The sequence below is a fragment of the Lissotriton helveticus genome, chromosome 7, assembly GCF_964261635.1.
Source record: "Lissotriton helveticus chromosome 7, aLisHel1.1, whole genome shotgun sequence".
In the NCBI taxonomy this organism is placed as follows: Eukaryota; Metazoa; Chordata; class Amphibia; order Caudata; family Salamandridae; genus Lissotriton; species Lissotriton helveticus.
The window spans coordinates 330,932,586-330,951,536 of NC_136068.1; positions in this window are offsets into that span (position 1 = coordinate 330,932,586).

Here is an 18,951-nt window from a genome sequence, read left to right on the forward strand (position 1 = left end):
GAATATTGCAGCCCCTCCGTCCTCAGTTCCTTTTTAATGGAGAGGAATGAAGCTCGTTGCTTTTGGGTTTCAAAGGTGTAGTCCGGGAACAATGTGATTGCGCTATTGTCAACCTGGAACGGGCCCGCTTCCCTGGCTCGTTGCAGAAGCCAGTCCCTGTCCCTGTAGTGGAGGACTTTGATCACCACCGGTCTCGGAGGGAGCCCCGGTTTGGGGGGTCGGGCAGGCACTCGATGAGCTCTCTCCAGCGTGAAGAAGGGGGAAAGGCCTTCCGGCGCCACCACTGTCCGTAGCCAGTTGTCCACATAACCCAGCATGTCCGTCCCCTCGCTTTTCTCCGGAAGGCCTACCAGTCGTACATTGTTCCGCCGGCTTCGGTTTTCAGCATCCTCCGCTCTCCTTTCTAGCGTCTGGATTCGCTCCAGGGCGTCCGTCAGTTTTCCTTCCAAGGCTTTCTGTCCCGGCACCACGTCCTTCAGGATTATTTCCGTGTCTTTGACCCTGTCGGCCAGTTTCCCATGGTCTGCCCGCAGGAGCCCCAGGCCCGTCGACACTTGAGCAATGTCTTGTTGCAATGCGGTCCTCGTGGCCGCTATAGCTTCCAGGATTCTGTCCTGCATCGTTAGCAAGTCCGACTGGGTATGTGGCATGGTGTCCGGAGCCTCTGTGTCCGTTCCTGCGTCACCTTTTGGTCCTTTCGGCTTCCCCATGTGTGGTAAATAAATAAATAATACCGGATCTATTTTTGAATGAATGAATGGATAACAGATAGCTCAATAAAATAAGAGTCAAGATTCGAGGTAGTAGGAGTTTCTGCAGGTTTATTACAGCATAAGGACAGGATCAGGACAACCTGCATAGAACGGGGGTAACAGGGCCCAGCACAGCAGGACAACTGGGGCCCAGCAGCTGCCGGGGCTTGATCTGGAATGAGCGCGCTAATAATTAATAACAGAACACAGGCATATATACATAGCGCGAACACATAGCATTACATTGCAGTAGGCGTAGCAGTGGGTGGAGCAGAAGGCGTGACGCGTAGCAGTCGCGAGAGATAACAGTAAAAGTAGGTGTAACTGGGCGTGTACATAGACATGTGGTGCAAAAGTAACAGAATATGTCATGAATGGGCGGAATCATTGGAGGGGGCTACCTAAGGAGCCGGGACCTCTAACCTAATGGTGCGCGTAAACTGGCAATGACGTATTACTAGGAGAGGCTGGGGGCTATGAACTCTGTGCTAGGAGCAGAGACTAGAGTCTGGAGGGTCGGAGCGACATGTACCTAAACCCTATCTAGTATCTGATGTTAAAGGGAACATGTTGATATAAACTAGAAGTCATGAGGGGAAAAGCTAACTTGATTCTAAGACTGGACCACGCATTATTCTACATGTAGTGCGTGATGAAGAATATTAAATGACCATTAAATACAGTATTTCTCTTAACGTGGAGACGAGAAGGCTAGACAATGACGGAAACTATTGATGCAGTTCAGTAGCTTAGGAATGCAGAGAAGGAGGACTGAACTGATAACTGGAACTATAACATACTTTTGGCAGACTCAGAGGCAGAGCCAAGCTGCACCGGGCACTGCGAGGCAGGAAGTAAGTGAAGGGTCGAGGATACAGGTGGGGGCTGTATCGCTCCTCAGCGAGGCTTTCAGGAGACAGGAGCTGAATCTGATGTCCGGGCCCTTTTGAGGCCTAGAAACGGGGACTTTATAATGGAATAACGTGCACACTGGGAAACGTGGCAACGTAACTTTACATAGGCCTGATATTCGTAGTATTCACGAGGACTGGGAAAGGACATACCAGAGGTGGACACAACTGTAATTGCGTCTTTAATCGGACATGGGGAATAACATATGCATATTGGTCATGCACACATAACATATGATGGATGAGGCGTAGGGACACAGAACATGGCAAAATTTACTTTTCCACATTCCCTCCTTGTCACTACGTTTCCATCAGGAAACATCAATATTCATGATACCATCTATTATTTCATACAGTACCATTTGCTCGTCTCGAATTGTCTTGGAACGGGATTTAGAACGGGGCTTAGGACTAGGAATACAAGAGGTAGCACACATGCTGCAAATCGCAGGGCCACATTGTATACAGAGGCAGCAGCTAAATATGATCGCTACTGCAATACCTAGAAAGGACAGGAATTTCCATCCCCATGCGGAAATTATATTCCAGAACCAACCGGACCATGTCCAGGTGCCTGGGTCTTGATGTAACAGATGGGCAATTTTATGGAGTCTGGTTATAGCTGAATAAACAGACGGCGCGTTATTTGGAATGAAAATGCAGCAACTAGATCCGAGAACTCTACAGGCCCCGCCCCTATCGGCCAGTATGACATCAAGGACGAGACGATTCTGTAAAACGACAATTCTCATAAAGGATTGCTCTTCGGTTAGGTTACCTAGAGCGGAGGCAGTCTCATCTACTACTGCTTCAAGGGTTCTTGTTAACCTACGGATTAGTTTACTATTTACAACTGTACCTAAATAAGGGAAAACACCTTTATCTATATCAATGAATTGTTCTGCGGCGGTTTCAGTATAATCGACAATCGGGAGATTTCTCTTGTGTCTAGTATGTACTAGGAAGGAATTCCTATGGTAGTCAGGTGGGGCTAGGAAAACAGGTGGCAGTAGGAAGGCAATGTAACAGGTTCCCTCCCAATCGAGGGGCAGATGAACATATGCGGTTTGACCACAAACAAAATAAGAATGATGTGAAGCTTTAAAAATAGATTTCCCACTGTCACTATACTTGATAACAGTAGTACATTCACTATGTCCTACGTGTACAGAACCATAACTACGGACACATAATTCGCCTTTGACTGGTAGTACTGAAATAGCAGGGGAGTCTGGAGTAGTATCAGACTGAACATTCAGGACCATGAAATTCGACGAATAATTACCTAAATTATATACTTCATTTTCTAGATCTAAACCTGTTCTGTGGGGGAAACCTTTCTTATCTGGAAAACATGTACTGTTAAGAAAAGACATATCTGTTGCGGATGACGTTAACGTGGACCATGCTCCACACGAACCATTATGTGAAAATGGATAAGGAAAGAGTGGCAGAACTCCCTTCGGTGTCCGGAAAGGGGGGAGTCGACCACATACCCAACAATTAGTGGCATTGCTGGTCTGGTGTGAGTAATGTAACATACGGATAAATGAGTTGTTGCGCATAGCGAGGCGGTAAGAATATTCGTGAGGAGGCAGATCACTAAACGTGTGCTCTACTGTAGCATTAGCAGACATATTTACATGAGGAACTAGAAAATACAGATAGAACGCATAGCTGATGCAGGAAATCATAATGCTGATGAATAATATGAAACTTAGAAAAACAATACATCTGATTGAACTTTGACTGACTCTCTCACTATGGGGGTCTATTTTATACATGTCAGAAACAATCTAACCGTTTCACCTAGGGGAGGACTTATACAATCAAACTGACTGACTTATTTTGCTAGACCTGAGCTTTAACTTATACTCCTGTTGCGGAGTTTTCTCTAACAAGGGAGGGGTTGTAGTAATGTCTTTTGCGGGACAGTCCTTAAGAGCAATGTTTTGGCAGTCTTTAGAATCTTGGGAAATGTTTTTAGAGACTGGTTTCAATCCTTTAAAAAGTTTAATATGAGAAAGGTGGATCCATCCTTTTCTGCCTTCCAACTTGACGGCAGTACGGGTGGTCAAGAGGACCTGACGTGGCTCTTTCCAACGAGGCTCCAGCGGACTTGATCTGTCAAAATTGCGGACCATCACAAGGGAACCTGGAACGATTTCATGCGGTGCCACCTCGGTGTTGTCTGGAAATGCGGCAGCAACCTGTGAACGTCATGAGTTGAGGGCAGACATCAAGGAAGCTAGGTAATCTGTCAGCATATTACATGAAACATCGGTAATACTTCGGGGTCTAGGAGTACCCCACATGTTAGGGGGGCGGCCGAATACGACCTCATACGGGGACAGACCTGATCTGGAATGTGCGACCATGCGCATATAAAACAAAGCGACTGGCAGAGCTACTAGCCAGTCCACACCTTTTTCTTTACAAACTTTGGCAATACGGATTTTCAGGGTCTGGTTATGTCTCTCGACCAGACCGGCTGCTTCAGGATGGCGTACACAATGGAACTTCCACTGGTACCCTAACAACAGGGAAACGTGCTTCATTAACTCTGAGGAGAATGGCTGACCGTTATCAGAATATACGACTCTAGGGAGTCCATACCTAGGGAAAAATTCACGAACCAACTGTTTGGCAGTGGTCGCGGCTGTGTAATCTGGGACTGGATATGCTTCTGTCCACCTGGACAAAGCGCATACTACTACAAGGACATACTTGAAACCTCGACATCGCTCCATCTGAATATAATCCATCTGGAGGACCTCAAAAGGGTGGTCAGGGGGCTGGAAACCACCTTGTTCCACCGGGACACTTTTACCTGGATTAAACTGACAACATATCATACAGGTACGGACTTTCTGCTTGGCTGCAGCTCGTAAATGCTTGTTGAACCAAATGTTCTGGATACTGTCTAACATAGCTTTTTCTCCTAAATGTGCTGGACTATGTGCGGTATTGATAATGACTTGAACCATAGAGTCGGGGAGAAACCATGTGGCTCTACCCTTCGTTAACCATCCTTGATCTGTCTGGACCCCTCCTTGTTCAGACCATTTCTTGATTTCATCGGGAGTAGCATGTAACTGGATATCTATGACATCTTGTGTAGGGTCCTTAACTGTCATACATGTAATCGGATCTGGAGTATGTGTCATGTTAACTGGAATGTCTGGAGTCTGTGCTGTAAGCTTGGCTGTGCGATCTGCTAGATTGTTACCTTGGGAAATAATGTCAATAATTTTCGTATGTGCTTTGCATTTCATGATAGCAATGGATGTCGGTAAATGTATGGCATCTAACAGGGCTTGAATAAGGAGACCATGCTGAATCTTGGTTCCATGAGAAGTCATGAAACCTCTCTCCTGCCAGAGCACTCCGAAGTCGTGTACAACTCCAAATGCGTAACGTGAATCTGTGTAAACATTAACTTTCAGGTTCTTGGCGTGTATACAGGCTTGTGTCAGAGCGACTAGCTCTGCTGCTTGAGCGGACAGGGTATCAATACGGTGTGTTTCAATAACTTCAGTGTCAGTAGTTACTGCATACGCGGCGACTAGTTCTCCTGTACTAGTTCTCATACATGAACCATCCACATAGAGTGTCAGATCGGGATCTGGTAACGGAATGTCTGTCAGGTCTTGTCTTGGCTTTGTCGTAATGTTAATTACTTCCACACAGTCATGTGGGTCAGAATTTGAACTAACTGATGGTAACAGTGTAGCAGGATTCAGGACGTTGCAGCGTCTAATTCCTATGTGTGGCTGGAACAGTGTCAATTCATAACCTGTTAAACGTGCAATTGTCAAGTGCTGAGTTTGTGTTCGGTTCAAAAGAACTTCCACGGAATGTGGGACTTGTACTGTCAGGGAATGTCCTAAAACTATGGAATCACTTTGTCTGATAGCTAGTGCTGTGGCTGCAACTGACTTGAGGCACACAGGCAACGCCTGGGCGACTGGATCTAATGTGCTAGAAAAATAAGCACAGGGCTTGTATTGTCCTGCTTGATCTTGTGTAAGAACAGATAATGCTGTACCTTCACGTTCAGTAACGAAAAGTGTAAAAGGCTTACTGTAGTTCGGTGTAGCTAGAACTGGAGCTTGGCATAGGGCTTTCTTTAACTCGTTGAAACTAAGTGTATGTTCAGATGTCCAAGGGAGGACAGTCGATACGGCTGCCTCCTGTGTCGTTAACTGTATCAGTGGCTTGGCTAGAAATGCATACTGGGGAATCCATTGTCTACAATAAGAAGTAAGGCCGATAAAGGCACGTACCTCCTTCTGGGTTCTGGGCTGGGGAAGACTCGCTATTAACTGGATACGGTCGGGTGTCAACTGCCTTCCCCTCTTGGACAGCAAGTGTCCTAAGTATACCACTTGCTGGACACAGAATTGAAGCTTCGAAGGTGACACCTTGTGCCCCATCTCGGCTAGGAAATACAGTACTGTAAGTGACGCTCGCTCGCAAGCACGTTCGGAACGGGCTGTGATCAGTAGATCATCGACATACTGGAGCAGGGCAGTATCAGTTGGCATATGAATGTTGTCTAGTTGTCTCTTGAGTGCTTGACTGTAAATACTAGGGCTTTCTGTGAAACCTTGAGGAGCGCGTGTGAACATATAGCTCCTTCCATTAAAACAAAATCCGAAAAGAAACTGGCTGTCTGGATGAATTGGAACACTAAAAAATGCATTCTTGAGGTCTATGACAGTGAAGAACGTGGCTTCAGAATCAATGGCTGTTAATAGGGAAGAGATATCTGGGACTACTGGGTACTGAGGAATAATACATTTATTAAGCTCTCGTAAATCAATCACTAATCGATATACTGGGGGTGCATTTGGATCAGTACGTTTCATGACTGGAATGATCGGAGAATTACATACATTGGAGTCAGTTTCTACAACTACTCCTTGAGCCATGAGCTCGTCAATAATTTTGGATAAGGCTGCTACAGCCTCAGGTGGCAATCTGTACTGTCTGATTCGTGGTAACACTACACCTGGCTTGAGAGTCACACGATAGGGTGTGATTTGCATATAACCTACATCAGTTGGACCTTGCGCCCATAAGTGCTGCGGAACATTAGACAATCTTGAATCAAAATCTCGTAATACATAGTGACCCTTGAAGTCACGTAGGAACAGACGTATTCCCTCCGGGGAACAGCAAATAACTGCACCTAATTCTTTCAGTGTTTTAATGCCTAACAAATTTTCTGGACATGACTTAGTAAGTAACAGATCAGTAGTGCGGGACAATGGACCTACTTCCAGAGTGACTGGCTTTGATATCTCATTTACTATTGGTTTTCCTGAAAATCCAAGGGAAACATTTCTTGAGCCTGAGAGCGGAGCCCCTGGAACTTCGGCGTGACTAATTGTGGTCCTACTTGCCCCTGTATCGATCAAAAACTTTCTGTCTTTCCCTAATACTTGACTGTGAACATAGGGACCTTCTTGATCTACAGGTATCTCGATGAGAGGCAAGCCTACCTCCCTCTCTAGGCTGTTTCATGAATATGGCTGGTACTCTGGATACTCGGACTGTGCATACTGGTACATCTGCGATGTAACGTGCTGTGTTGCAGCAATGGGCTGCGGTGCGGGAACTGTCTGTTGTGCATTCTGTGACTGAGGAATCTGTGAGACTTGTTCTTGTCTAGGCGGACGTGGTCTTTCTTTAGTCTTACCAGTAGCTATATTATGTTTCAGAACTGCACACTCGTTTATAAAATGACCTGGCTGTTTACAATAATTGCAGTTCCCTTTAACGGGAGCTGCAGGATGACTGGCTTGATTCGGACCCCTCTTCTGACTGTCTTGAGGAATAGATTGTGCAACTAGCACTTTCATTTTCGTGTCTTTCATACGTTTTCTTTCGTGTTCTTGCTCTTCCCTGATTCTATTCTGGTGATACTGGAGCATCTGGAGCATTTGGGACGGAGTATTTGCTTGCCAGGTGCTTTCGACTTTCAAAACTCGATTTTTTATTTGTGGACTTGAATTCTCGACTAATTTGGTAACAAAAAGGTGAGGGTATGACTCACTACTTGTCTTGAGACCACTATTGATACTGAAACATTTCTCAAATCTAGAATAAAAATCACTAATATCTTCATCTTGTTTCTGTTTACAGGCTGAGATTGCATCCCAGTCTTCTTTTCTCGTTGTCAATAATCTGGGTAAAACTTGAATCAATAATTCTGGCAATTCTTTACATTTATCTCCGAGACCGGTACCTGGTACTCGTGCCTTGTCTTCAGCTTCTAGAACTGCCCAATCGATCTTTTTCTCTCCCACCTCCCATTCTTTTTCCTTTAACTTTTCATACACCCCTGCGGGTAACAGGACCTTTAACATTTTAATGATATCTGGGTAAGTGTATTCTCCCATACGGAGCATGTCTTTTAATTCTCGATGGAACCCCGCTGGATCTTTATCATGACAGGGAATTAATTTCTTCATTTCAAGAAGTTCCATCTTTGATATTGGAGTGTATACAAACACTCGTTGCATTTCGCCACCCGTCCCTCTGACTGGGTGGACTTCTCGTAACGGATTCTGTCTGTCTATGTAAAATGATTTATTTTCTGGAGGTGAGACATGAACAAAATGCGGGTTCAAGAACGTTCTATATTTGTGACGCTGTTCTAGAATGACACTAATTAAATCGGTACCTAGACCTCTCCATTTGTACTGGAGTAACTCGTTCAGAATATCATGTAACGGACCTGGATCAGAGTGTTGACCCTCATACAGAGTAATGAGGTGCTGAATCATATACATACCCACCAGTCGTTGCTCGGCTGGGGGCAGTTTCAGAAACGTTTGTGCCACTATTTCGTCTGGAAAAGTGGTAGAATCAGTAATCCATCGGACTGCTGATCGGGCTAGTTCTTGTTCATGCATAGTACTTAACTCACTGTAACCGACTCGTGATTTCAAAATGTGATCGGTAGCTTGAAATACTTGTTCTAGAGAACCTTGTTCTGGTGCTGAATGATGAAAAATAAACTTGGGTTCTAGGCGTAAATGGCGATCTGGAAATCTAGATTTTCCTACATACGCTATTCTGGCGGGATTCTCGTCGTCTACCTCTTCAGTATCAGAGTTACTTTCTTTCTCACTTACTTGTGCTGCTTTACGTTGTTCGTGTATCTTTATTATCTCTTTACGGATTTTCTTGTACATACTCTCCATAGCACCGACGGTCTTGTGCTTACCCTCGGCTATATTATCACTCCACCTTGTCAGGATTCTCATTTCGGCGGGATCTTTAGACGGGTAATCTTGTTCTCTTATTAGACAATTGATCAGGAACTTTAATATCATGAGCTGGATCTCGGCTTTCCTTTGGGACATAATCTCGCCAATACTTTCTGGATCATCCCCTGTACGGATGAAACGATATATTCTGTCTAGATCTTCTTTCATATTCGGTAAGGTGACTAGATACTCGGTCACCCTCCTTACGCGTACGGAATATAAAACCATATTATACTCGCCTGGAACTGCGTCATAGACACATTCGCCAAGGGCTTGTCTGATTTCTGTGACAGACTTATTACTTTTAGGAGTACGCTGTGATGCTTGAGCATGTAATTCGAGTGCCGATAAACGCTTGTGTGGCGGCGGGGTTTGAGGAGTAGCTCCTCCTGCGGCCCCTAGACTGGAGTCGTCTACTGAGGCTCTACGTCCTGGCAGAGTGGGAAATGGAACTGTAGGCTGGACTTGTATGGCGGGCTGGACCGGGGGTACCGTAACAGGTACTCCGGTGTCTGGAGGAGCGGGAAGTGCCTGAATTACAGGGACAGGCGGAGCGCGGACAGGATTTGCATATTCGGGGACTGTGTCGTCCAAATAGGACGAAATAAAAATATCAGCTGCGGTCGGTTTGTGACGTAGCTTGGTCGGAACTAATGGTAGCGGGAAATTACTGGATGCCTCTGGGGTCGCTTTTGGCAAGCCCTCGGCAAGAAGAGGATACATACCCTTTATAAGGGCATGCCTCTGTCTGTCTGACTGTTCGGCTTTGACTCGTTCACCTATCTCGATTAATTCTCTTTCTTGGGCTCGTTCTTGGGATTCTCTACTTAACTCTGACTTTCTGACTTCCTTTTCCGTTCTTTTATGCGCTTCTTTACGCCATAACTCGATGGCATCTTTCTGTGACTGTCTGGCTTTCTTTTTCCATAATGCTTCTTCTACTCGCATGATACATTCGGCATCCCATGTACCCGATACGGGCCATCTATACTTTTCTTCTAACTGTTTGGTATACTCTACCCATAAATCTAGATATAATATGGCGCTTATGCCATGTTTCTGATACATAAAGTGACCTGGACTGTCCCTAGGCGGAACAGGAACTGCTGCTTCCAGCAGACCCTTTCTAGTTTTTAACTGACGTAACTTGGAAAATATAGGCATGACTGAACTGTAATCTGGACACAATACAATATACAATGAAAACACGAAATCACATCACACTCATACCACAACATTAAAATACATAAAGAACATTATAAATAACAGTTCGAACAGAATATTACCTGAAATACTGAGAACAGAAATACAAGAATTTTCTCGAGAACGGAACAGACTAGAGTTACTGGATGCACTGCTATAACAGTACGGAACATACCGGTCCCATAAAGGGACACATCAAGACCCGTATCCACCTAGGTGAACACTTCGTTTGTGAGTCTGGGCACCACCAACCCACGGACCAGGAGTCAATTTAGATTGGTCCTGTCTAGATACTACCCCAGCAATGGTACTCACCGGGCAGCACGGAACGGAAGGCCTCGGACTGGACTGGATTTCTACGACGACGAACTTCGGACTTCAGTTACGGGTGGGCCTCCGGATACCTCGGACCTTGGACTCTTGGCTTGGGCTCTGGTCGGGACTCGCCGCGTTCCTCCACCGTCTCGTTCGGATGCTGGACCGCCTTCTCCGTCTCCTCCGTGGGCCTGAGGGATACTTGAGCAGAAATATCTGCCACTGCGCAGAAGAGTTCCGTCACGACTGCAGAGGGTCAGGGGGTCGGCATGGCTTCACCGACGCGTGGGGAAAGGGCAAGTCCCTATTCGGGCGCCATTATGTGGTAAATAAATAAATAATACCGGATCTATTTTTGAATGAATGAATGGATAACAGATAGCTCAATAAAATAAGAGTCAAGATTCGAGGTAGTAGGAGTTTCTGCAGGTTTATTACAGCATAAGGACAGGATCAGGACAACCTGCATAGAACGGGGGTAACAGGGCCCAGCACAGCAGGACAACTGGGGCCCAGCAGCTGCCGGGGCTTGATCTGGAATGAGCGCGCTAATAATTAATAACAGAACACAGGCATATATACATAGCGCGAACACATAGCATTACATTGCAGTAGGCGTAGCAGTGGGTGGAGCAGAAGGCGTGACGCGTAGCAGTCGCGAGAGATAACAGTAAAAGTAGGTGTAACTGGGCGTGTACATAGACATGTGGTGCAAAAGTAACAGAATATGTCATGAATGGGCGGAATCATTGGAGGGGGCTACCTAAGGAGCCGGGACCTCTAACCTAATGGTGCGCGTAAACTGGCAATGACGTATTACTAGGAGAGGCTGGGGGCTATGAACTCTGTGCTAGGAGCAGAGACTAGAGTCTGGAGGGTCGGAGCGACATGTACCTAAACCCTATCTAGTATCTGATGTTAAAGGGAACATGTTGATATAAACTAGAAGTCATGAGGGGAAAAGCTAACTTGATTCTAAGACTGGACCACGCATTATTCTACATGTAGTGCGTGATGAAGAATATTAAATGACCATTAAATACAGTATTTCTCTTAACGTGGAGACGAGAAGGCTAGACAATGACGGAAACTATTGATGCAGTTCAGTAGCTTAGGAATGCAGAGAAGGAGGACTGAACTGATAACTGGAACTATAACATACTTTTGGCAGACTCAGAGGCAGAGCCAAGCTGCACCGGGCACTGCGAGGCAGGAAGTAAGTGAAGGGTCGAGGATACAGGTGGGGGCTGTATCGCTCCTCAGCGAGGCTTTCAGGAGACAGGAGCTGAATCTGATGTCCGGGCCCTTTTGAGGCCTAGAAACGGGGACTTTATAATGGAATAACGTGCACACTGGGAAACGTGGCAACGTAACTTTACATAGGCCTGATATTCGTAGTATTCACGAGGACTGGGAAAGGACATACCAGAGGTGGACACAACTGTAATTGCGTCTTTAATCGGACATGGGGAATAACATATGCATATTGGTCATGCACACATAACATATGATGGATGAGGCGTAGGGACACAGAACATGGCAAAATTTACTTTTCCACACATGTCCCCTCCGAGCCAACCGCCGGGCCAACGCGGAGGTGGTCGAGACGGACAGGTCACTCAGCCGGTCGGCCGGTCGCTTCGTCGATGTAGAGCCGTCACCGATCAGACAGTTGCAGTCCGCAGTCCTCGAGGCCAGGGGCGCTCACCTGAAGTAGGTCCGCTGTTATCCGTTCCCCACCGCAGGTCGGTGCCAGTCCCCGCTCCGCGCACAGGCGCCTACTTCTCGCACTCCCCCACTACTGCGGGTCGTCGGGGCCTCCGCTGTCGTGTAGGGTGTCCGCGTTCAAGGGATCCTCACTGCTGCCGGCGCAGATCTCTCACTGGCGGTCCTAGTCGCCGTTCCAGAAGTAGGCTCGCCAGTCACTACTGCCACCCAGCAAGCAAGCCACCCGCCGGCAGAGTCCACGGTCGCCAGGCAGTCGCCTCTTCGTAGCTGTCGGAGAGTGTCACAGCTCACTGCCTGGCCCCAGGCCACCCACTGCTCCAAAGTCCACACGCACGAGCTCACCCCGCTGTGGCCGGGTGGTCCCCCCGGTCAGTGCCACGCTGATTGCCCCATCAGGCCGTCGCAGGGTGTCGCTTACTCTGGCAGGCTCCTCCCGGGTGGCAGGCAACTAAGCGGGGCAGTTGGGCGGGAGGGGGGATGGTCACGACCCCCAGGACCGGGCGCCCTGCCCGGCGTCTCAGTGCAGTGCCGAAGCCCGCCAGGCCTTCACCCAGGTTCTGCAAAACGGGTCTGCTGGGTCCTCAGTCCGGGCCTGGTCTCCGCTTCACCGGCTCTGGGCCACCTCTCACGCTTCCCCGGTCCGAATCCCCTCAGGCGCCTCTGATTGCCCGTGGAGGAGCTCTTCTTGCGCTCCGGGCTTGGCGGTCTCCTCGTTTCCTGCCCCCGGGTCTCCTCTCGCTAGCGCAGGATCAGGCGCCTCAGCGCCGCCGCCAGAGCCGCCCAGGCCCAGAAGCCGGGACCTCAATTTCGGAGCCCCTCAGGGGCACGGAGCACACCCTCCTCCGCAGCGCCGCCGCTGGGTGCTCCAAAGCCGCCGCTGGTCCCGCTAAGCCCTCCGCACCCAGACAGCCACTCTAGGACCGCTCTCACCCAGCACAGTCGGCAGTGTTCGATCTCCGGGTGCCAGGTCGCCCAGGGCGCAGTCCGGCGGGTCGCGGAGTCCTACGCCGCCATTTTGGGTCTCTCGTCCCGGCCGGGATCGGCTGGGGCCGCAGCACAGGATGCGGGCGATGCACCCGCTTGGCGCTCTCCCCGGGCAGGCTCCGACGTCTGGTGCGGACTCGACCCAGTTTTCACGGGGAGTCCGCGCTGTTTACAGGATTAAAAGAGGATTTATGGGGGTCAGGGACGGGAGCCTCGTTAGGCTGCGTCTGTTGGCATCGGCCGCTAGCCACGCCCCCCCCTAGGGCAGGATATGTTGTTGAAGTGAAAATTTAAATCACCTACTATTAGGAAGTTGGAGGATTGTAACATCAGGGGCGCAATGAGTTCTGGGAAGGAAGATGCCCATGCACAGGCCGAGCCCGGAGGACGATAAATCAGAGTTCCGGTCAAAGTAAAATTGGGAGAAAGTAAAAGCTTAAAAAGACCGGCTTCACAATTGGGGAAATCCAAATCTTCCCATTTGCAGGAATATTCCCTTTTAAAAATGATGGCAATACCACCACCCTCCTTGTGAGTTCGGTTTCTCCCCAAAAAGGTATAATTATTAGGGAGAGCCATGGCGATGTCCGGGCCGGAGCTCTCATTTAGCCATGTTTCAGTCACGAACATGGCTGCAGGACTTGAAGACATAAGGAGGTCAAAAATATCTCTCTTGTGAAGTAGCGCTACGCGAAGCTACGCAAAGTGCACTTTGCACTACACGTAGCACTAAGCGAACTGCATAGTACCCTGTTCACACTGTGCATGATGCCGTTTTCAATGATTGCACAGTGTGGACAAGCATCCGGCACTGTGCAATCATTGAAAACAGCATCGTGCACAGTGCGAGCTGTAGTTTTCTGTCACTCAAGTAGATTTTTAATCGAGCGGCAGCTTTCTCAACGCGGACTGGTAGTTTCTCATCGCGAGCGGTCGCTAGCATACGCGACCACTCGCAATGAGAAACCTGACCTTCCCGCGTTGAGAATCTCACCAGGAGGTTTATTTTCCACTCATGCAATCGGCAACTTGATGTCGCTGATCGCGAACGAGGAAAAAGTCTTGCCGGGATTTCATTTTGCTTGCTAGCGGTCGCCAACTTGACGTTGAGGACCGTGAGCAAGAAAAAAATGACTGCTGCACTAGGATACGCGTGTTTGCACTGTGCTACGTGCAGTTCACGTAGTGCGAAGTAGTGCAAGTTTAGCAAACTATGCGAGCATAGCGTAGTGCTTTGCTCAGGGTTACTTTTTTATATATATATATGTATATATATATATATATATATATATATATATATATATATATATATATATATATATATATATATTACCCAAACTTGCAACAATACTCCTCTGCTTGCGTGCAGAATGACAAGCGCAGACCTTCTTAGTGTGCCAGCATTAATTTATTTTAGCATGTAGTCACGACGCGTTTCGGCCGTCCAGGCGGCCTTTATCACATGACTATGCTTAGTGAATGACCCCATTTAAAGTGCTAGTGCATGCCAACAATAATGGACATAGAAAAAATATTTTCTATATTATGTAACATAATGTTTATATCAAAACACTGTCATATTTTAAGATACAAATAATTATAACAGCTTAAATGTCTATTGACATTGAATCAGATTTTTCTTCATTTCTTTTCGACATTTTGAAATTGTATCGGTGTCGAATTTGGTGATACATCATTGCAGCCCACATCAGCTTTTTTATAGGGCTGGGCGTAGTTTGCGAAGTAGCGCTACACGAAGCAACGGAAAGTGCACTTTGCACTAAGCGAACTGCGTAGTACCCTGTTCACACTGTGCGAGATGCTGTTTTCAATGATTGCACAGTGCGGACAAGCATCCGGCACTGTGCAATCATTGAAAACAGCATCTTGCACAGTGCGAGCTGTAGCTTTCTGCCACTCAAGTAGATTTTTACTCAAGTGGCAGCTTTCTCAACGCGGACTGGTAGTTTATCATCACGAGCATACGTGACCACTCGCAATGAGAAACCTGACCTTCCGGCTTTGAGAATCTCACCAGGAGGTTTATTTTCCACGCACGCGATCGGCAACTTGATGTTGCTGATCACGAATGAGGAAAAAGTCTTGCCGGGATGTCATTTTGCTTGCTCGCGGTTGCCAACTTAACGCTGAGGACCTCAAGCAAGAAAAAAATGACTGTTGCACTACGCTACGCGTGTTTGCACTGTGCTACGTGCAATTTGCGTAGTGCGAACTAGTGCAAGTTTCACAAACTATGCGAGCATAGCATAGTGTTTTGCTCAGGGTTACTTTTTTATACACATATATATATATATATATATTTATATATATATATAGATATAGATATATATATATATATAAATATATTCACTGAAAAAACCATAGGTTTCAGGCCTTATATAGTTAGGAATTTGCATTTAAAAAACCATGCAAATTCACTGAAAAAAACATAGGTTTCAGGACTTATATAGTTAGGAATTAGCATTTCAAAAACCTTGCAAGCGCAGCGTGAGTGGAACACTTTGCATACCCACTGGGGTGTTAATCAGTCTTTATGTGGCAACGCAATGAGCAAACTCACGAGAGGAATACTATTGTGCACTACAGAGACCATGGGGCTCTGCGAGGAGCCAACGCCCACAGGGGCGGGAATCAGTTTGAAATAAAAGTGCACAACGCTGCCTTGCGTTGTTTGGACAATTAATGCCTATGAAAAAGTGCTGGGAAGCACGAAACGCGTCGGCGATTTGAAAACATTTTTCCATGCAGAGTGTCATACTAGTGGCGCTGTTACTTCCGGAAATAAATGAAAAAAGAATACCTACCTTTGTGTGGCTTCTCCAAGGGGGCAACTCTTGTGTGTGATATATATATATCCACCAGGGGGCCGGCATAGATGTTTTCACCTGAACCCCATGACGAACTCTCACGAACCGAGGCCACACCTTTGAAGAAGTTTTAAGAAGAAAACGAAACGCGTCAGGTGCCTCTATCTGTCAAAATAAAAATGCTGCCTGCATTCTGTTTGCCGTGTGCGTCTCTTCTTCTCTCAAACTGGTAGAGAAATTCAGGCTGATATTAAGTGACTGGTCCTGTCACCGAGAACACGCACCACCAGCAAGAGCGCCAAAAGCCTCCCCAATCTGGACCACTACTGACTTTATCTCGGCGAAACCGAAAATATGGGGAGACAGGCTGCCGCCTAACACCGGAGTTGGGCATGGATCCCCTGCAATCCCATCAAAGACTGGGAAGCAAAAAGGGAGGCGAACAGACCTGGAAGAGTGAAAAAAACACGACCCAGGGAAGACAGTGAAGGTTTCACCGACCAGCGCAGGATGCCAATAAATATCACAGAAGCGAGGGTTTGCAGCAACCAGCATGCTGAGTTAACCATCTGCGGAGGCAACAGGCAATGCGGAGAGGTAATGAACACTGCAATCCTTCCAGGCACCCTGCACAATTAGAGGGATACCCCCCCCCCCCCTCCTGGAACTAACAGAACTGGAGAGTTACGGTGTAACAATACATGGGGGACTTCAACTACCATAATGCCGGGCTAGCATAAAGGGAGTGTCCACCAGGGGGCCGGCATAGATGTTTTCACCTGAACCCCATGACGAACTCTCACGAACCGAGGCCACACCTTTGAAGAAGTTTTAAGAAGAAAACGAAACGCGTCAGGTGCCTCTATCTGTCAAAATAAAAATGCTGCCTGCATTCTGTTTGCCGTGTGCGTCTCTTCTTCTCTGAAACTGGTAGAGAAATTCAGGCTGATATATATATATATATATATATATATATATATATATATATATATATATATATATATATATATATATATATTCACTTATAAAAACAAAAGTTAAAGTAATGTTATAGTTAGGTGAAATGTTCAGTAGTAATGTAACATTTTAAACTCTAAAACACTCAGAAATCCACCAGTTTTAGTTGCAATTACCTCAAGTAACTATAACTTGGGCACTAAGGTAACTATAATTCTCATTCCCCACTGCACACAGCCTTTTCTGTGCGCAGTCAGGGGCCCGGCCACAGGGTACCCCAACCCCAAGAGCTATTGTTTTTTTATGAAAATTGAGGGGGGCATGTGGCCCGCTCCCTGAGACTTGTTAGGCCCTGGGGACCCCATCCCCCAGGGCCATTCCTTTAATTAAAGGGGAGGTTCATAAGCTGTGAATGGTGGGGGCGCAAGTTTTAGTATAACTGGTAAATTTCTGAGTTTTTTTTTGTTCAATACATTGATGTTGTCACCGCTTCACATATTCATTATAACATTACTTCAACCTTTGTTTTTTTCGTTGGATTTATAAGGGTTTTTTCAAACAAAAACAGATCTTTTTATCACACCTAAGTATAACATTACTTTAACCTTGTTTTTTTCTGAGTTTCTAGTTTAAAAAAAAAATGTAAAGTGATATTTTATTACCATACCTAAAGCCAACACCCCACTGTGCAAGGCAGGGGCTCTGTGACAAACCTCGCACAGACAGTCAGCCCCATGTTGTGCATGACCTTTGGCCTTGCATAGCAGGCGGTAGGCAACAGGGCTTAGACAACTCATCCAGAGGTGCTGACCCCCCCACAGGCAGCCAACTGCACCCTGCGCATAACCTTTCATTACATGCGGCGTGAAGCTAGCCACAGGGACGCTCTTGAGGCCAGGCCCTGCTTCAAACTCCCCACAGGCAGCCAACCCCGTGCTATGCACTACCTTTGGCCTTGCCAGCGGTGGTTGGCTACATCTTAGCCTGCCGCAAGCCCTTGCGGCTTAACGATCTGCAGACTGCTAACCCCATACCATGCACCGCATTCGACATGCTCAGCACAGGCTTGACGTTTGGGCCCGGGGGTCCATATCCCATGGGGCCAAAAACATATATAATAAGGGGAGGTAGGCATGCAGTCCACCCTTCTTGACCCTTAATTGGCCCTCGGAACCCCATCCCCGGGGGTAATTTCCAATAAAAATGGGAGGGGGCCATGTGGGCCCTCTCCCCAACTCTTAAAAGGCCCAAGGGACCCCGTCCCTAGGGCCAATTACAAGGTAAAAGGGGAGGAGGTTGTGCAGCACCTTTACTGGAGTCTTAAAAGGCCCAGAGACCCCATTCCTCATGGCTAAATACAATAAATGAGGGTGAGGGGGCCTAGTGGCCTTCACGGGCCACAGTAACGCCATCCTCCTGAGCCAGAGTTGGGTGCACCGGTGCCATTCTAGGGCACCACATACCATATGTTGAGGGCCGTGGGGGAGCACCAGGGGCCCTGAGACACCAGCCGGCTCCCGCATGGTGCGGATGCCAGCATTGCTCCCACCTGGAGGGAGCAGCTAAATATGCTGCTCTCCCTGGATGGAAGCAATGTGTGTTCTGTTTCTCTGCCTCAGTGCAAGCAAGAAGCAGAACACAAGTCTGATCCTGGCCAGTGGATGCATTTTTAAGCTTCCGCAAGCTGACAGCAGTGTTTGCTTCTGTTTGCTGGTACATTTGAAAACGCTTTCATCAGACGGGAGCAAACACATGTTTCTCTGCCCGCGCTAGTGGGGTAGGGAAACTATTGTGTCCTGTGGGTGGGCTCCCCGGGACACAATAAGTGAGCCAGCCTAAGGGATGGGGTCCCATACATATAGTTGTAGTTCATCTTTCTGTTTTGATAGCCTTCCTAACGTGTTTGAGGAAACATCATGAAAGAAACTATTGTAGTGCCCCTTAGAATCTCATGCATGACACCCAAATACATTTCTCGTATGCTGCACAAAAA